The 21,013-nt window shown below is 44.5% G+C and overlaps 1 protein-coding gene across 1 annotated transcript in view; it reads left to right on the top strand.

Moving 5' to 3' along the window:
- Window positions 1-21,013, top strand: part of FARP2 (FERM, ARH/RhoGEF and pleckstrin domain protein 2) — a 108,790-nt gene that overhangs the window by 17,475 nt on the left and 70,302 nt on the right. The gene's annotated exons all lie outside the window — the stretch shown is intronic.

Below are 21,013 nucleotides of genomic sequence, written 5' to 3'. Positions count from 1 at the left end.
CCTAACACAGGCAGCACGATGCTTATATGAGCTCAGGAGGGGGGTTGGGTCTGGGACAGGAAGGGGAGAGGAGATGTCTGGGAATAGGGGTTGACTGTCGTGCAGATAAGTGTCTCAGGTGAAGAGTCTTTGTTAATAGTTCTCTTCCTGGTGCAGACAGTTAGTTGGGGGGTGGGGGGGGGCGGTGAAGAGCTTTTCCTGAATCTGCTGGGTTTTTATTGCTTTTAACTCAAAATAGTGTTCATGCCACAGTGGCCCATCTTGGGGAGGCCTGCCCTTGGCCCCTATAGTTGCTTCTGTTCATCAGATGGAATCATCATCTTCATTTCCCTGCAGGTTGATATTTTGGTAAGCCTGTCGGAGTCACCAGAAATTGCAGAATCACACTGCTGCCACATACCCCGAGTTGGATGGAGTACTTTTTGAATGATGTTACCCACTAACGCATGCCTTTTAGGAGGAGTTAGAATTCAGTATATTTTTTTGAGTCATTTGTATTCAGCTTCCAGGTACCCTGTCAGTGGATTTTGTTAAGTAACAGACCACTCTAAAACCTTGTAACTTCACACAGTAAATATCAAATGTTTCCTGCATGTTTGAGCGTTGGCTTGGGAGGGTCTTCTGGTCTGGGCCGGCCTGGAGGGCCTACCATGTCTGGCACCCCAGCTAGAACCTCTTTCCACCCTCCAGGGAGCTAGCTTCTCCTTATTTGCACCGTGATGGAAATGTTCTCAAGAGTGGAAGCTGCCAGGTCCCTGGATGCTTGGGGTTCATGTGCTGTAACGCCTACCAAGTTTAACTGATCAAAACAAGCCACCAGGCAAGCCCAGATTCAAGCAGGGAAGAGTGGGGAGCAGTAGAGCTACCTTGTAGCGGGAATGCCAAGGAATTTGTGACCCTTTTATTCGGTATACCACAACGGCTGTTGCCAGTGGATCAGGAATGCATCTCTGGAAAGATGACTGTCTCTGTGAAGTTCTAGTATCTCCCATCAGTGGGCTGGTCTCGTTTGCCCGGCAACATGCTTTGTGGGGCCTGCCCCAGAGCGAGCCACGTGGCCTTCTCTGGGGGGACATGCTTCCCCCATACCCCTCTGTGAGATTCTGGTCCAAGAACACAGGCTTGTCCTGATCCATTCTCCCCAGTGTCTCCCATGAGCCATGGCTCCAAAGATGTAAAAGATCCAGAGATGGAGGCTGGTCGCCCCTGGGGCCCCATCACTGATCCACCACTGCTTGTTCCTTGACCGCTGGTCACCAAACTGACGTGAGTTCCCTCCTTGGTGAGTCACACGTAGAAACTCCACCAGGTGAGTTAGCACACAAAGAAAACTTTATTTGCAGCAGAGAAGGAGATCACGGGAAATAACTTCCAAAGCCGTGACCCTCGAGCAAGGGTGGCTGGGTTCCTTTCATTTAGGGTTAGGATGGAATATTCAGAAAGGGGAGCCTCGTCATCCCGTGTAGAGGCGGGCACGCGGTCACACACGGGCCTTAAGGAAACCTTCCGCGTACACACACGCTGTGTGTTGTAGAAATGAGGCTTGGGCTCTTCCTTGGATGGAGGATGGAACGTTACAATGAGGTGAGGGTAACTGTCGGCGGCTCCGTGGGTCACTCCGTGGTCCGTCGGCGCAGGCGTGAGCCGGGCGTTGAGCTCACACTGGTCTGGGTGGTCTGGGCGGTCTGGGCCCCCAGAGCTCTTCGCCCAGACTGTCGTTACTGCTTGGGGGAAGTTTGAGTTTCCTCCACGGGATGCTTTACCTGTCGGGTCTTGTGCCTGAATGAGGAGATGAGGGGGAAGGAAGAGCTTTGGGAAGAATGGGGGATGAAGGTCAGGGGACAAGCGGGTGGCAGTAAAGGTCAGGGGACAAGCGGGTGGCAGTAGAGCTCAGGTCTCAGGGTCCTGCAGGTGACACTCGCTCCTCCACCCTCTGCCCTTTATATCTGAGCTAAGAGACACAGGTTGTTGTCTGGGATGGCGCACACTCGTGGTATGGGCAGCAGGCCCACAGTGCACAGATACCCCCGGCTGGGTCTTTGTTGGCAGCACAGAAGGAAGGTCTTAGTGAAGCCACCCCCTGCCCCAGAGCTTGTCTGAGGTCTCTCTCCTCCTGGAAGGCAAGTCCCAGAGACAAAGTTTTGTCTGAGGCTCTGCCGAGATATTGGTGTGGCACCGTGCTGGCTCGGTAAATACGTGTTGAATGAAGGAAATCGAAACATAGATTGGGTTAACATCCTTTCTTCAAGAGTGTCCTGAATTCTCCCCTAGAGCAGAGTTTTCTGACCTCAGATTCGAGTGCGTGTGTGTTTGTTTGGGGGGGGGGGGGGAACACGGCCACTGGCTCCTGCACACAGGGAGTTTGAATCACTGGCATTGTGTAGAATCCCTAGTTGACATTGAAGGGACCTTTTTAATTTAGGGAAAATTTTGACTTTTAGTTATTTTCGAAATGCTTCTATGTTGTTCAGTGAAAATACAGAGTAGCTCAGCCCGAAGACCTCCCTGTTGGGGTTCACGTCTCTTCCCGAGCAGTGTGTGCTGTTTCGTGTCTGTCTTAGTAAGTAAGATGGCATTGGCCATCCTCGTTACAGTTTCTTAAGAAAGGTGAGCTCTGCAGGCCCCCAGTTGTATCTCTTTCTCCGCTGTCCCTGGGTGTGCGGACGCACTGCGTGTCGCGTCGCTGTGTTGACCGCCGCAGTGACAGCCCATGTTTCCAGCACTCCAACTGCCAAGGAGGAGCTGGGGGGCTCGCTGGGTGTGGGGAAACTTTGTTCCGGCCCCTTCTAGGGCTGGATCACGTGAGCTTGTCCAGTGCTTGTTGCCCGCGAGTCCAGAGGGCTTACAGCCAGAAGCCAGGGTCTGCTCTTGTCCAGACAGGTTTTAGTGGCGTCGATGGTAAAGTCTTCAACAGCCTCGTTGAAGTAAAGTTCACGTCCCACACAAGTCACCCATTTGAAGTGTGCGCTTCCACGAGGCTTAGCGTGTTCCCAGACGGGCAGCTGCAGCGGTCAATTTGAAAACATCTTCGCCGCCTCAGGAAGAAACCTCACAGCTTTTAGCTGCCACTTCGCTGCCCTCGTCTCCTCTCGCTTCAGCTGTAAGCGGACAGTAGTCTGCGCCCCTCCTCCATAGACCGCACTGTTCTGGACATTTCCTGTGAGTGGGACTACGTGTGTTCTTTTGTGACTGGCTTCTTTTCCCGAGCGTCACGTTTCAGAGGTTTGTACGTGTGTAGAATGTGTCAGCACTGCTTTCTTTTCTGTGCCCGAATAATGCTGTGTATGGATAGACCACATTTTGTTTATCATTCGGCAGCTGACGGACACTCCACCTTTTAGCTGTTAGGAATCGTACTGCTGTGAATATTCATGTGCAGGGTTTTGTGTGGACGCGTGTGTTTCTCTTGAGTGTGTACCCAGGAGTGGAATTGCTGGGTCACATGGTAACCATTAGAGGAACTGCCACACCATTTTCCAGAGTGGCTGGCTGGGTCTGGGGCTCACCCACCAGCAGTGTGTGGGCCTCCAGTCTGTCCGTGTCCCCCCCTGCACCTGTATTACCTGGTCTCCGAGTTCTAGTCATCCTGGGGGGTGTTAGGTGGTAGCTCATTATGGTTTGAGGTGAAATTCTACAAGTTTATTTTGAATGGTTATTTTTAATGGTTAAGGAAGGGAAAGTTTTGAGCCAAAAACATGAGAACTGTACCAGTAAACAGTTATCTCCAGAGTGGTTCCTTGGGTAGGTTTTGGGTACTTACGAAGTTAACCCTCTTGCAGAGCCCTGGTACACATATGGAATGAACATTTTTTTTGTTTGTTTTTAAAGTTTATTTATTTTGAGAGAGAGAGAGAGAGCATGCACACGTGAGCAGGGGAGAGAGAGAGAGAGAGAGAGAGAGAGAGAGAGAGAGAGAGAGAGAGAATCCCAAGCAGGCTCCAAGCTATTAGTGCAGAGCCCGGCATGGGGGCTTGATCCCAGGGACTGTGAACCACGAAATCATGACCCGAGCCAAAATCAAAAGTCAGACGTTCAACCGACTGAGCCACCCAGGTGCCCCCGGAATGAACGTTTCTACATTGCAAGGTTGTGAGGACCACCAAGAAAGCACAGCTGAGGGCTGGCCACAGTGTCCCTGAGATGAAGCTGGCGAAGAGTGGACGCTGACTTGGAAGATCTGTAAAACATTTTAAAGTTCCGTTTAGAGTTGTCTTGTAAATTTAAAGAACTAAGGACTGATACACTGTATTTTTAAATCAGTTATTTCTCTCACTTAATTCATTTATAAGGAACCACTACTTTGATTACCCTTGTCCATATAAATCGTTTGCTGCCCGCGACGTATACTTACCAGGACTTTGTAAGATAGGAGGTGAGATAACACTTTGTGGCTCTTTCTTCTGATGACTAATGAAGATAAGATACTTTCTGTACAGAAGGCACTTATCTAGTGGTTCCGGGAAAGGAGAGCAGCCTGCACAACGGAGTCTGGGGAGCCATCTGCCTAGGCTTCCGTCGTGTCTCATTTTAAGTGACATTTGACATCTATTGATGGGGGTTTTAGCTATGCGAAGGTCAGTCAGTGGCCGGTTTTTTGATCTAGTAAAGTCTTGATTTATTTTCAGTGAGTTAAATGAATTTTGTGGTTTTGAAAACAGAAATCTGGCCTCAGCTCTAGAAGGTCTTTTTTTTTTCTGAGCCATAAAAGAAACCATCTGGAAGCCATGTGTCAGCTTGTCTTGTCCTGTGTGCAAAGTCACAGAGTAGAAATGCTTTCAGCTCCACACCACGTTAAGCGTGGAAAGTGTCTGAGTGTTGGTGCGCTAGAGGGAGAGGCCTTCTGCTAGACTTCAGGGCAAGATTTCTAAAACAGATATTCTTCTAATTGATAATTCACCACCAGGTTTAGGAACTGATGTGAATTTTAGCTTTTCTGTTATCTGGAAGCTAATAGTGTGGAAAAGGTGATACTTAGTGATTAAAAGAACAATCTGGGGTGTAGTTTGGGTGTGTGAGACCTCACCCACAGAAGTGAATGTTCTGTGCCTTTGCTGGCAACTGGGGAGCAAGTTCTAATGAATATGAGGTTTCTTGATTATTGTTAATCTGTTTGCTCACATTCCCCTTTTCTTTATCATACTCAGAATTTTGGGAGGAGGCTTACTTTTTTAAAAAATTGGAAAAGCTTTAGTTTAAATATGTGACAAGTTGGAGGACAGTGTCTCAGTCCTGAAGTTCCGTGCTAGTTGCTATTCCAGTAAAAAGTTAATGTTTTCCTTCTGGCCAGGAAGAAATAGTCAAAATTCCAGAAAGTATCGTAGCCAGATGTTTGTCATTGCTCCCACATGAACATCCTAAATATGGCAAATAAACCTCCTTAGAACTTATTTTGGTCTGATCTCAGAAGAAAAAGTCAGTAATTCAGCATCTGAATTTGGAGATAATACAGGCTTTATACAAAAGCTCTTATGTATTTCGAGTGTATACAGCTATTATAGGACTCTGTCCTAGCCTCAGAACCCTGTTATTTTGTCTGAGAAAGCTGATCTGTTTCTTTGACCATGATGCCCAGGAATATGGCCAGGTGGTACAGGGCAGAGATGTGGATGTTTTTGTCCTCAGTGACTGAGACGTGTCATCAAAGCTGCTGGTGCCGGCTCCCCCCGCCAACCCTAACGCGCGTGCGTGCACACAGCTCGAGGTCGGCATACACAGTCTGTTGGATGTGATGTCGACGGAGGAGAAGCCAGACCAGCAAATGGAAAAGAAAAGGGAACTGTTGTCCTCCTGATCTTTGTACCGGTGAGAGTCCCATCACCATGGTTACGTAACAGAGAGTGACCGAGATCTCTCAGTGTCTTGGCGGAGGGTCACCTGGACGTGGAATGCCACTTCTTGGGCACCTCAGTTCTGGTAGTTGACAGTTTTATCTCCTATCATCAGCAGCCCCAGCAGGATATGGGAATGAGATGGAATGAGCCCCCAGGTGACACAGGTAGCAGCTAACCTCTCCAGCTGGGAGCCCGCTCTCGTGACCACCCCCGTGCTGTCTCCAGAAACCTTGTGCTCTCTCTCTTTTTTTTTTTAATTTTTTAAACGTTTTTATTCATTTTTTGAGAGACAGAAACGGTGCAAGCAGTGGAGGGGCAGAGAGAGAGAGAGAGAGAGAGAGAGAGAGAGACAGCAAGACAGAATCCGAAGCAGAATCTCGAACTCACGAACCATGAGATCATGCCCTGAGCAGAAGTCAGACGCTTAAACTGACTGAGCCACCCAGGAGCGCCACCCTGCCCCGTGCTCTCGTCTTACCCCAGTGATACTCTCATTTCTCATCCCGAATGGTTCTGCTTTGGCTTGTTCCTAGAAGGCTGAGGAGCTGAACATATACCTAATTTACTGACTTGGCCTTTGACCCATGGCTCCCTTCAGTTCTTTTCACCTCTTCCCCAAAATTTCAGATGCCTGCATTCTTGGCCCACCTCCCCACAAGTAGGTGACCCACTTGAGGGTGATGCTTGCCTGATGAGCTCTTCTTTGGGGCCCCCTTGCCCAGCATTCTTGGTCCCCCTTTCCTCGGCCAGCTTCTTTCTCTCTGTCCCTAAAGAATCACCACACAGGGGCACCTGGGGCCTCAGTCAGTTGAGTGTCGGACTTCAGCTCAAGTCGTGATCTCAGTTTGTAAGTTCGAGCCCCACGTCGGGCTCTGTCCTGACAGCTACGAGCCTGGAGCTGCTTCAGATTCTGTGTCTCCCTCTCCGTCTGCCCCTCCCCTGCTCGTGTTCTGTCTCTCTCTCAAAAATAAATAAACGTTAAAAAAATTTTTTTTTTTAATGAATTGGTTAGTCCCTGCAAGGGGCAGCCTTTAAAAAAGAAAAAAAATCACCACACAGGGCAAGTTAGGACCAAGTTTTAAATCTCAACCCTAGGCCTCTTGACGGCGTATAGAAGTGCCTTGTTCCAGGTCTGGGGACAGCTTTGATCAGGTGACCCATCCGGAACTGTGGGATGACCTGGTCCATGTCTCCTCCCACTGGGGCCATGTGGGTTGCAGTTGAGGGCAGTTCCCAGAGGCCAGAAAGGCCCGAAGTCCTCCAGTGCAGGCCTTCCCTCGGCTGCCCTGCTAGTCCCTGTTGCCCTGGGCTCAGTGCAGTGTTTTCTGGATGCACTAGAATTCAGTCTTGTTCTGTTGGGAACACTGAGGTTGTATATGTTGTCGTGGGGACGCGTGTGGGTTTCTCGAGGGTGTGTTCCTAGCATAGACTTTGTGGTTGTGAGATGTGCCCACTCTGGCCCTGCCCAGGTCATGCAGGACGGTTCTGCCAGCCGGTTCTCCTGTCATACGTTCCCTTCCTCCACACAATGCCCCCCAGACTGTGTGCCTCTCTCCCCTCCTGTCGAGCTGTCCCCTCCTCCTCTGTGGAGGACTCTTACCCTCTCTTACCCTCCAGTTCCATCCTCCTGCCACCGGCTTGACAGGAGGGACTTGTCCCTCCTTCCTGCTGCTACAGCCTCCAGGGGCCTCGGCACCGAGCCGCAGACTTGGCTTACAGGGTATTGTTGGCAGGGGTCTCAGGTGATTCTGGGCAGGACCAGGGCCTGTGGCTTTAAGAAGAGTTGGTATGTTCTGGAACGTGTACCCTCCCCACCTGATTCCAACCTTTGTGCCCTTTTCTCCTGGCCCTGTCCTTCGTTCGTTCGTTCGTTCGTTCGTTCTTCATTCACCCACCCACCCATCCATCACTGAACAAGATTCAAAAACCCTCTTCTCTGTACCAAGAAGGTCCAATGTTGTTTCCACAGCCAACTTGGAGTGTCTTCCTGTGGAGCATTTCTAGAGCACACCAGCCCCACGGTTTTAATGGTCACTTCCAGATCCAGAAAGAAACCAAGATTCTCCAGAAAACTAATTGTAGACTTATAATTTTCTCTTTTTTCAAAGAGAGCATTCTGCTTTTTTACTTCTCGTATTTTTTAAGTGTATTTTTTTTTTTTTTTTTAGTAATTTCTACCCACAACGTGGAGCTCAAACTCACAATACCAATGTCAAGAGTTGCACACTCTTCCAACTGAGCCAGCCAGGCACCCCTGCATTTTCACTTCTGTAGAGTGTTTTGTACATTTTTTATTACTCTCGCACGATGACGTGCTCACTGGGGTCAGCGTCCACAGAGGAGCTGTGCTCTGGCGAGGTCCCTCTCGCTTCTCTGCTGCTTGCTGAACTGACTGTGGCTGCAAGACCAACCAGGATGTCACTTGGGGTTCCTGATGCTCCTGGTTTTAGATGGAACTCATCTGCAAAGTAATTCAGTTTCTGCCATACAAATAATTCGTTGTAGAGAAATAGACAAATTTAAGTGATCCATGACCCAAGATAACTACCCAGAGGGAACAGCCATTCACATTTTTCTGAATATCTTTCTTTTACTTTTTACCTACCACATATATTAAATAAAATTGGAATCAGATTTACATGCATTTTTGTAGTCTATTTTTAAATTTAACGCACTGTGAATATTTTTTTGTGTAATTACTCTTTAAAAAGTCTTTAATGGCTACAAAGTTTTCTGCTTTCAGTTTCTCTATAATAAGTCTTTATACACATTCTTGATTGTTTCCTTTAGATAAATATGTACAGTGGCAGTCCTACACCAGAGGGTGTTATGTGTCTTTGTGAGGCTGGGACGGGTGCAGTGAAATCACTGTCCTCCGCACCCCCAGTAGTGCTCACCAGCGCCTGCTTCTCCCCCTTCGGCAATGTTTCTTACAAGATTTTTTTTTTTTTTTTTTTGCTATTTCTTTCTTTTTTAAATATTTAGTTAGTATATAGTACAACAATGATTTCAGGAGTAGTTTCCTCAACGCACCAGACCCACTTAGCCCATCCCCCCTCCCACAACCCCTCCAGCAACCCTCAGTTTGTTGTCTATATTTAAGAATCTCTTATGTTTTGTCCCCCTCCCTGTTTTTATATTATTTTTTCTTCCCTTCCCTTGTGTTCATCTGTGTCTTAAAGGCCTCGTATGTGTGAGATCATATGATAATTGTCTTTCTCTGACTAACCAATTTCGCTTACGATAAATACCCTCCAGTTCCATCCACATAGTTGCAAATGGCAAGATTTCATTCTTTTTGATTGCCGAGTAATACTCCATTGTATATATATACCACATCTTCTTTATCCATTCATCCATCGATGGACATTTGGGCTCTTTCCGTACTTTGGCTCTTGTCGATAGTGCTACTGTAAACATGGGGGTGCATGTGCCCCTTCGAAACAGCACTCCTGTATCCTTTGGATAAATACCTAGTAGTGCAATTGCTGGGTCATAGGGTAGTTCTATTTTTAATTTTTTAAGAAACCTTCATACTGCTTTCCAGAGTGACAGCACCAGTTTGCATTCCCATCTTATAAAAATTTTTAATAAAATCTCCAGTTTAATGGGCAGGAGCCTGGGGTGCCTGGGTGGCTCAGTCGGTTACGCGTCCGACTTCAGCTCAGGTCACGATCTCACGGTCCGTGAGTTCGAGCCCCGCGTCGGGCTCTGGGCTGATGGCTCGGAGCCTGGAGCCTGCTTCCGATTCTGTGTCTCCCTCTCTCTCTGCCCCTCCCCCGTTCATGCTCTGTCTCTCTCTGTCTCAAAAACAAACATTAAAAAAAAAATTTTTTTTTTTAAAATGGGCAGGAGCCTGTTTTTTATAAAACTTCTGGTTTTTTGTTTTGTGGGTCTAGGGAGGATTTTTCTGGTGTTTGATCTGCATCATTTGTTTTTTTTTTTTTATTGTGGTAAAATACATGCAACAAAAATGTAGCATCTTAGCCACCTTTTTTATGTTTTTAAATTTATTTTTGAGAAAGGGAGCACATGAATGTGGGAGAGGGGAAGAGAGAGAAAATCCCAAGCAGACTCTGAGCTGTCAGCGTAGAGCCCGACGCGGGGCTCAAACCCACAAACTATGAGAACATGACCTGAGCCAAAATCAAGAGTCAGACAATCAACTGAGCCACCCAGGCGCCCCTTAGCCACCTTTAAGGGCACACGGCTCAGGGGCCTTAAATACATTCACGCCGCAGCACGGCCATCACTGCCATCCTCTGTGCAGCTCTTTTCTTCTTGTAAAACTGAAACTCTGTCCCCATGAGACACTGACTCTCCATCCCCCACCCCCAGCCCCTGGCGCCCACCCTTCTGCTCTCTGTCCCTGTGAATCTGACGACTCTGCGTGTCTTCTCGTGACTGGCTTGATTACGGAGCATAATGTCCTCAGGGCTCCGCCATGTGGAAGCAGGCATTAGAATTTGCTTCCTTTTTAAGGCTGAACAATATTCCATCGTGCAGGTGGACCACACTGTGCTCCTCCGTTCATCTGTCAGTGGTGCTTCCATATTTCAGCTGTTGGGGATAACGGTGCTCTGGACGCGGGGGTGTAAACACCTCACAGAGACCCTGCTCTCACTTCCTTGGATGTACACCCAGCAGTAGAATTGCTGGATCATGTGGTAATTCTGTTTTTAATTTTTGAGGAATCCCCGGGCTATTTTCCACATTGGCTGCACCAATTCACATTCCCACCCACAGTGGATGAGGGTCCCATTTCCTCACATCCTCTCCAACACTTGTTTTCTGTTATTTTGATAGCAGCCATCCTAATGGGTGTGAGGTGGTGTCTCATTGTGATTCTTGTTTGCATCTTCCTAGTGATTAGTGATGTCACACATCTTTTCACGTGTCTATTGGACGTTGGTAGATCTCTTATGGAGGAATGTATACTCAAGTCCTGTGCCCCTTTTTAAATCAGGTTGTTTGGAGTTTGTTGATGAGTTTTAAGAGTTCTCTATATATCCTGGATATTAACCCCTATATCAGATACATGATTTGCAAATATTTCTACATTGTGTTTGAAGTTTAGAAAAAAATAGGAGGTTAAGAGTTAGGGAAATAGCATATACATTGTATTTAAAGTTAAAAAAAGAGATGGAAACAAGAAGGAATGCTGGAGACTTCACAGAAGTGACATCTACAGTGACGAAAAGGACAGGAAATGGTGGAAATCACACATGAGAATTTGAGACCTAGGAAACAGACTCTCAGTGTGGGTTGAGCTGTGCTTACTGACCCAGAGGCCCATAGGGGCCGCCTTTGTTCAGCTGGTATGTTTCCTCAGCACCTGCCAGGCACCCTCGTGGAAGCCGGAAGTGCATAGGTCAGCAGGATGGACAGTGAGCTCAGCCTTCTCGGTGCTTGTTCTGCAGCAGGAGTTTGACAATGACCACGGCGAAACAGAGAACACTTAGTGCTCGGGAGAGAGACAAAACGGGAAGGGGACAGGAATGTGGGGTTTGCACTCTGAGATAGCAAGGGAGTGGGGCTCAGACCTCTCTTCTCAGGAAGAGTGTTCAGGGTGGTTGGAACAGTGGCCTGGAGGTGCAGGCAGAAATGCCCCAAGGGCATGATGACTGGACCAGAGCCAGGTCAGGGCTGGTATGGAGAGGAGGAGCAGGACAGTGCTGACCATCAGTTTCGTCCTGGAAGGATTTTGAAGCAGGAGCCCACAGGATTTGCTGTGCAGAAGATGTTGGCACAGAAACCAAAGAGCCAAGGTGATGCCAGCTTGGGCCTCAGATAGGGGCCATGAGGAGAGCTGCTTTGGGAGGACGGTCGGGAGCTATTTGGGGACACAAGGAGCCTGAAGTGATCCTCAGCATCTGAGTGGAGGGTCCTTGCCGTGTCCTTTAGTGACCTGCACTCTCATACACAAGGGCAGGGACAGCCATTGCTGTGACCTTCCCGAGATGCTAGTATTGCCCTTGTGTGGTGCTGTGATTGCGTTCATACTGGTTCATGTCAAAGGACAAGTGTCACAAGTGTCATGCTGTGGGCCAGGGAGGCAACTTTTTAAAACTATCCTCAGTCTTTGACTCCTGGTTGCAGTAATTATGGGGCTTTTATTTTTAGAGATTTTGACTAGTCATTAAAGAGAAACATGAAAACATCTGTTGGTGCTTCCAAACTGCTGTTGTTGGAATGCTGTGGAATGTTCTTGTGCACACGTGTTATGCTTTTATGTGTATAATTGTATAGATTATATAACACAGCTTCATTTTGCCACAGTGGCAGAGAGGATCCCAGCCCTTATTCAAGAGCTTTTTCTGATGATGGTGAAAAAAGAAATATTTTCTTCCTTAATCCACAATCTTAAACACCTGCCTGGAACTAATAACCTTCTCAAAAGCTTCAGTTTAGACTTCTGTGAAATAAGTCCATTGATAAACTAAAATGTCTTTCTGAAATAAGTCTCATGTTCCTGATTATGAAAAATACGTTCTTAGTTTTCTGTACTTAAATATTCGTAATGTTTCTTCATATCATCATAACTTTACTTTTTAAATTTGTTTCTCACTAATAGGTGGCAGTATGCTTTTGGCAGGGGGGCATGTATTGGTATTTGAAACTGGTAAAGTCAGATTTTTATAGCAGAAGAAAAACCAGTTTTTTCCTATTAAAGTAATTTTTGTTAAGACAACTCAGAATCACCTGAAGGCTCTAGACGTTGCTGTTCTCCTGGAAGATATGCTGAAAGATACATGTTAAAAATACATAGTGGGGCACCTAGGTGACTTAGTTAAGCGTCCGACTTCAGCTTGGGTCATGATCTCATGGTTCATGGGTTCGAGCCCCACATCAGGCTCTGTGCTGACAGCTCAGAGCCTGGAGCCCGCTTCAGATTGTGTCTCCCTGTCTCCATGCCCCTCCCCCCTCTCAAAAATAAATAAAGATTAAAAAATTTGTTTTTAAATACATAGTGAGCTCTTTCAAATCAAACTTCTGTTAAATCAAGAACATTCAGCTCTGTAGTTACTTGCTTTTGGCTTTAATTTACATCAATCTTCCATCTTTTAAAACCACACAGAATAATAAAAACATGACCTAAATGTCATTATGAATGCAAATTGTAATATGAAATGAAATTATAAATTAGGTATAAATAGTAACATCATAAAAATTGAACTTGTTAGTGTATTAACATAAAAATAAAAATTGAACTTGTTAGTGTATTAACATAAAAAATAAGGGGCGCCTGGGTGGCGCAGTCGGTTAAGCGTCCGACTTCAGCCAGGTCACGATCTCGCGGTCCGTGAGTTCGAGCCCCGCGTCGGGCTCTGGGCTGATGGCTCAGAGCCTGGAGTCTGTTTCCCATTCTGTGTCTCCCTCTCTCTCTGCCCCTCCCCCGTTCATGCTCTGTCTCTCTCTGTCCCAAAAATAAATAAATGTTGAAAAAAAAAAAATTTAAAAAAAAAATAAAAATAAAAATAGGTACGGGGCGCCTGGGTGGCTCAGTTGGTTAAGTGTCTGACTTCGGCTCAGGTCATGATCTCACACTCTATGAGTTTGAGCCCCACATCTGTGCTGACAGCTCAGAGCCTGGAGCCTGCTTTGGATTCTGTGTCTCCCTCGCTCTCTCAGCTCCTCCCCCGCTTGTACACTCTCTCACAAAAATAAATAAACTTAAAAAAAATAAAAATAAAAATAGGTACCTTGAGAGAGGACAGACTCTTGCTGAGAACACAGGCTTTACAGGGGGTCAATTTTTTTCTTACTGGAATTAAATGTGGAGACAAGTAAGAGCACTAGAGAAAGTAAATTGTTTTTGGAACGTTGTTTCCATAAAGTTCTGGAAAAACAAAATTTCCTATTGCTGTAGATTTTCTGCAGTTTAGAAATTAATGCTGTTATTGTTAATTATCCAAGTCAGTTGGGTTTATAAAATAATAACATTTTGTGTGCTTTTTTGTGTTGTCTTTTTGTTTTGCATTTTCTGCCCCAGGAAGTTTCTGTATGTATTTTTTTAATTATAAAATTGATACATGCTCACAGTAAAAAATTCAGTCAATATAAAAGAGTACAGAGGAAAAGAAAATTTCTTACTCTTTTACACCCCAAAATAGCCTCTTTGACGTTTTGGTCATATTATCCGTTTAATTCTTCCTGACCATTTTTAGTCTTGTTTATGCACTTATTTGCACACGCACACATCATCCATAATATCACTTCTGTCCATGTGATTACTTTAGCACTGAGGAAGTAAATTAGCCATTGGTAATGTGTTCGTGTCTATTCCTCTTCTTATCTCCTGTAATTGTTGTTTTATGAATGTTGACACTAGATTCACTTGTACAGAGATATTCATGGTTATAGCTTGACGAGGACGGCACTGTTTTCCTTTTATAAAATGTCCTCTTTCTTTTGTTCTAGTGCCTTTTTGGCCTAAATGCAACTGTGTATTCTCTAAGTTCAGGTTTCCCTTGCTGTTCTGTTGTTGTTGTTGTTGTTGTTGTTTACAGTATGCCTGGTACACTCATTGCATAGTTTTATTTTTCAATCTTTCTGAATCATTTGCTTTAGATGTCCTAACCTAATGGCCAACATTAAGTATTTACCATATTCTGAGTGCTGTTCTAAAGTGCTTTGCAGGATGTGTTACTTAATTTCATCCTCACCGTTTGCATTATAATTAGTTTTATACTTAAGAAAACTGAGGTAAAGAGGTTTCTTAAAACTTACTACTATGGGGCGCCTGGGTGGCTCAGTTGGTTAAGCAGCCGACTTCGGCTCAGGTCATGATCTCACGGTCCGTGAGTTCAAGCCCCGTGTCGGGCTCTGTGCTGCCAGCTCAGAGCCTGGAGCCTGTTTCAGATTCTGTGTCTCCCTCTCTCTGACCCTCCCCTGTTCATGCTCTGTCTCTCCCTGTCTCAAAAATAAATAAAGTGTTAAAAAAAATTTAAAAAAAAAAAGTTACTACTAGAATTTCTAGCCAGGACAATTGGGGAAGATAGAAAAAGAAGAAGAAAATTTTTTAAAAAGGCATCCAGGTTGGAAAGGAAGAAGTGAAACGATCTCTGTTTACAGATGACATTGTCATAATATGCAAAATCCTAAGGAATCTACCTCAAAAAACCCAAACAAAAAACTATTAGAACTAATAAACAGATTCAGCAGGGTTTCAGGATACAAGATCAATATACAAAGATCTTGAGGCACCTGGGTGGCTCAGTCGGTTAAGCGTCCGACTTCGGCTCAGGTCATGATCTCGTGGTTCATGAGTTCAAGCCCCGTGTCAGGGTCTGTGCTGACCAGTCAGAGCCTGGAGCCTGCTTCAGATTCTCTGTCTCCTCTCTCTGTCCCTGCTCATAATCTGTCTCCATCTCTCTCAAAAAAATACAACATTAAAAAAAAAATTTTAATGTATAAAGATCACTTGTATTTCTTTATAATAGTAATGAACAATTCCAAAATAAAATTAAGAAAACACCTTAATTTACACATCAAAAAAAAATACTTGGGAATAAATTTAACAAGAGAACCTCAAAACTTCTACACTCTCTGGTTATCAACTACTAATTTCTTAAAGAAGAAATCTGTTATAACCCATAAGAAGAGAGTTTTAAAAAGCTAATTAGTGACCCGGAGATTTTGAATTAAGCTTTTTTTTTTAATTGAAGTATGCTTGACACACAATATTACATTAGTTCCAGGTGTTTAATTAAACTTTTTAGGGAGTGTCTGGATGTCTTGGTCAGTTGAGCATCTGACTTGATTTTGGCTCAGGTCATGATCCCAGGGTCATGAGATTGAGCCCCACGTCCAGCTTCACACAGCATAGAGCCTGCTTAAGATTCTCTCTCTCTCCCTTTGTCCCTCTCTCCAACTCGCTCACTCTCTCCCTAAAATAGAATAAAATAAAAAGATTAAAAAAAAAACTTTTTAGGAAAGAAGAATCCAAAGAGAATAACCCAGAGAGGCTTTTTCTCCCTCCCAGTATAATTATCAAAATAATTACAAATTCATGAGCCCAACAAAATTCTAATCAAAACACAGTCCACTGATTTGTTTATAGGGTCTAATTATCCTTCCTTTACATTGTCCATCTATTTTCCTATGTTTTAGAACTTAAATTACAGTTGTAGAGTATTTATGTTGAATCCAGCTGCAAAATTATTTACTGGTTTTCACATTGCAGTTTTTTCTAAAAACTAAACATGGTAATACATGTAAAGTCCTAAAATAATTGAATCACTGTTCCTATCTGTATTTACATTTGGCCTCTCTACTAGAAGTACTGATATATGAGATAGAACCAAATTTTATATTTTCTCTGGAAACCTATATTAATTAGAAAAAAAAACCCTACATACTACTAAAAACAAATCCAATAAATCTCACTCTATATTTATGAAAAACATGATTTTTAAAGAGAAATTTTAAACACTAGAACCAAATGTCAAGACACTGAGATTTTTTTTCTTCAACAAATACTTAAAGATTAAAGGCAAAGATTGGGCTAAGTGAACATATATTATTCATTTCCATTTTAGGATGGTGTTTGCCAAAATATAATACATACTCATTAGCAACTTTTGCTGGTGCTTCTAGCAAAAGACAGTAAAATGAAACCTAGAGCTCAGCTGTGGAAGTCCAGGAATTTTGCTTTGCATGTTATCACTCCACTTCATCATGCCATGTTCAGGACAGCCCAGATTCCAGTGATCATGAGAGACCATAAAACAGAATTCCAAACACAGATATTATGAGCTCCGGTGAAACTATTACTTTTTTTTTTTTAATTGTGCACTGAAAACTGTAAAGCAGGACGCCTGGGTGGCTCAGTTGGTTGAACGTCCAACTTCAGCTCAAGTCATGATCTCACAGCTCATGAATTCAAGCCCCACATTTGGGTCTCTGGTGTCAGCACAGAGCCTGCTTCAGATACTCTGCCTCCGCCCCCTCAATCCCTCCCCAGTTCGTCTGTCTCTCTATACCAAAATAAATAAACTTTAAAAAAAAAAAAAACAACGTAAAACTGTTGCAAGAAACTAAAGAATAGCTAAGAAAAGACATCCCATGTTCGTGTATCAGAAGACTTACCATTAATGGGGTACCTGGGTGGCTCAGTTAAGCGTCAACTTCAGCTGAAGTCATGATCTCATGGTTCGTGAGTTTGAGCCTCATGTCGGTCTCTGTGTGGACAGCTCAGAGCCTGGAGCCTGCTTCAGATTCAGTGTCTCCCTCTTCTCTCTGCCCCTCCCCTGCTCACACTCTGTCTCTCTCAAAAATAAATAAGCATTAAAAATAATAATAGTAATAAAAGGAGACTTACCATTATTAAGATGGCAGTACTCCTCAGTTGATCTACAGATTTAATGTGATCCCCATCAAAATCCCAGTGGGCTTTTTTTGCAGAAATTAACAAGCTGATTTTTAAATTTTATATTTAATTTTACCTAGGGGTGGGTGCCTAGGTAGTTTAGTCGGTTGAGCGTCCAACTCTTGATTTCAGCTCGGGTCATGATCTCACAGTCGCAGGATTGAGTCCCACATCTGGCTCTGCCCTCACAGCATGGAGCCTGCTTGGGATTCTCTCTCTGCTCCTCCCCACTCACACTTGCTCTCTCTCAAAATAAATAAACATTTAAAATAAAATTTTATATGGAAATGCAAGGGAACTAAAATAGCTAAAAATAATTTTGAAAAAGAATAAAGTTAAAGTACTCACACTTCAAAACTTACTATAATGCTATAGTAATCAAATCATAGTGGTACTGACGTAAAGATAGACATAGATATCAGTGGAATAGAATTGAAAGTCAAGAAGTAAGTCCTTATGTTTATGGTCAGTTGAAGAAAATACCCTAAAAAAAGTGCTAAGCCAGTTCAACAGAGAACAAATGGTCTTCCACAAATGGATGAGAATGAAGCTGAACCCTACCTAACACCACACACGAAAACCAACTCGAAGTGGATTAGTGACCTAACTGTTGAGTTAAAACTATAAAACTCTTAGAGGAAAACCTAGGAGTAAATTTTCATGACCTTAGGTTAAACAGTGGTTTCTTAGGTATGGTACCAAAACCAGAAATGACAAAAGAGAAAAATGGATAAATTGGACTTTATTAAAACAAAACAAAAAATGTGCTAGAAATAATACTATTGAGAAAGTAAAAAGAATGAAGAAAATATTTATAAATTCTGTATCTGAAAAATAGTTTAAAATGACTTACAACTCAATAATGAAAAGACAAGTGACCCAAGTTCAGATATTGCCCAAGGTCACACAAGTAGAAAACAGGTGCAGAGGAACTGTCACCCAGCTGATCCTTTTTCTCAGGATAGATGTTATTGTCTTCTCTAGAGCTCTTGTATCTCTTCTTTCTGCTCTTAATTTACAGAGGCAGTTGCTCTATGAACTTTTCTTTTTCAGTTCAAATTTCAGTCACAGCTGCATGTGCTAAGAGGCAACATTTTTCACCTGAGTGTTCATCTTACATTTGTTTTGTATTTTGTTTCTTTTCTCCTTTTATCTTGAGTATCTTTGAATATTTGCAATGATTTTAGTTTGACTTCTCATCTTTGGGGCAGATAAGTTGTTCGTGGATGGCTATCTTCAGGAGGTCTTGTATGGGTGGCTGGTTATAGCCTAGCTGAAATTTGAAATTTATCCAGTGACCTGAGGTTTGTATGTAAGTTAGCTTTGCCTTTACTTCTTCTTCGCCTGTGGTTGTGGGGGGTGGGGCAGGGGAGGGTGGGTCTCACAGTGTCTCCCTTGTGCAGCTCACATACAACTTCTTGTTTGGCTCTGGCTCCTGTGCAGCTCTGCTCCTGATGCCTCTTGCCCCTCGTTTCTGCAAACGACAGATTTAAGTTTTACTCCCCGGGTTCTGTCTTTCACTGTTGATCTGTATTCTTTGAGGCTTCTCCTGAAATTTGCTTCCTGGCATCTAGTTTGAGCCACCCCTATACGCCAGCACCCTCTGGCTCTGTGGCTAGTGACACTCCTCCCCCTAAGGTTTTTGGGGTTTTTTTTTTTTAATTTTATTTTTAATTTTTTTTTAATTTACATCCAAATTAGTTAGCATGTAGTGCAACAATGATTTCAGGAGTAGATTCCTTAGTGCCCCTTACCCATATAGCCCATCCCCCCTCCCACAACCCCTCCAGTAACCCTCAGTTTGTTCTCCGTATTTATGAGTCACTTCTGTTTTGTCCCCCTCCCTGTTTTTATATTATTTTTGTTTCTCTTCCATACCCCTAAGGTTTTTGATTCAGGGTTTAGCAATTTTCCTGAAAATGGAGTTTACATTTTTGTTTGTTATTTTCTTTTTTGATTTTGAACGATTCTAGCAAGAGATTGAGGAAATGACAACTCAGACTACGGTCTTCAAGAGGCAAGCCACCGGGTATTGTCTGTAGCACCACCCACACCCCCTGTACCCTTTACCATCTCCATCCTGAAATCCTTCTCACACACATTTCTGAATCCAAACTCTTCTCTCCTTACCTCTATCTCCAGAAGTTTGCCTCTGTTTTTCATGCCATCGGTTCAGATTCATACTTGATTCATACTGTGATTCAGGCCTCCTGAGTTGAGGTTTAATTTCTGGAGTGCTCTTTTCATGTCCCCTCTAAGTCATTAGTTGCCTCTCTTTTCCCCAGAGTCTCCTCATTTCATGAATGCAGTGGCCTGTTACATTGGCCTTTTTGAGGACCTTAATTTTTTTTACTGCGGTTTCTTTGGTGTACCCCACTCTTTCTGTTCACTGGGGTCAGTTCCTCTGCTTTTCAGGCTGATCCCTCTGTTTCAGGAATTTCCTTCTCTGTGTCTGCTCATTCTTGGTCACCCATGTGTTTTTGCAAGTGAGGCTCCAGACTGCTCCTATTGGCTTCGTTGGCCTTTGCAGTGGCCACAGGTTGATTTTTCCCAGGCAAGCTTCCTTTCCGAAAATGACAGTTGCCTGGTTGCAGGGCCACGGGAGTAGTCAAGATCCTGGCTGGGTGAGTGGGTAGGGCACGCTGACAGACAGGTTTCCTCTCTGTGTATGCGTTTTCACAAGTACAAGTAAGAACAGGCAAGCCGCCCAGAGCCCTTCTGTTGACGAGGAAAAAAGAAAGGAATTACCTGTGAGGCCGACTGCTCTGAGAGATCTACTGCCAACCTAAGATGCTCTCCCTTTCCTTTGCTTTTTCCCTGATGCTAAGGTAAAGACAAGGAATTAGGGGGGGAAGGGGGGGCGGGGAAGAGTAGGTTGATTGCCCAACTTCTAAAACTTACCAGAAATAGCAAGTTGCTTCTTTGGCTGCTGGTCTATAACTTACTGTGCACGTATGTGGTGGGGAAACCATGAGTGTCACAAAACCGGGCCTCATTCACTTGGCATGTATCCTTTTGGAGGCGCCCTGGCTCTGACGTGAGGAGACTTTAACGGGACTTCCACGCAACGGCAGAGTCTTTTACATCTATCCCCTTCTGTGTTCACGTCTCAGCCCCTCTGTGCACTCCACCAGTTCCTCTGTTATGAAGCTTGTTACTGACTGTGTATTCTCAGGCAGAAACCTACCTTCCCTCATTTATGAGAGCCGCTTGAAGGCACAGTGTTTTCTTTTCCTGACGAATCGGGAACAAGCAGAACAGGCACCCACGCGAGCCCCCCGTAGTTATTACTCTTGCGCTGGTAAGCGTCACCTGGCCCTGCCAAGCCTGTGCGCCAGGACATACAGCTTGAGCTTGGACAGATTACAGGAGGGCCGCTATAGATGCGACATTTTTCTCCTCAGTTACAGAACTCTTCCTTCCAAGTTCCAGATAGATGTGCCAACTGTCAGCATTTTCCAGGGTCTCCCTGTTGACGTATTCAGGGTCCCAGCCAGGATCTTGGCCACTCCCACGGCCCTGCGACCGGGCAACTGTCATTTTTGGAGACAAAATACATCAGGGAAGCCTGGGTGGTTCGGTCAGCTAAGCGTCTGACTCTTGATCTCGGCTCAGGTGATGATCTCACAGTTCGTGAGCTGGAGCCCCGCATCGGGCTCTGCACTGACAGCAAGGAGCCTGCTTGGGATTCTCCCTCCCTCTCTCGCTGCCCCTCCCCCCTCGATAAGTAAATATATATATATATATATATATATATATATATATATACACACATATATATATATGCCAGTAATTTGAACTGGGAAATGTA

The sequence above is a fragment of the Lynx rufus genome, unplaced genomic scaffold, assembly GCF_022079265.1.
Source record: "Lynx rufus isolate CCGP_SWC_20201006 ecotype Redwood Valley unplaced genomic scaffold, mLynRuf1.p SCAF_2, whole genome shotgun sequence".
Lineage (NCBI taxonomy): Eukaryota > Metazoa > Chordata > Mammalia > Carnivora > Felidae > Lynx > Lynx rufus.
The sequence above is the reverse complement of the archived record's forward strand: the minus strand, read 5'-3'. Positions and strand labels throughout refer to the sequence as shown.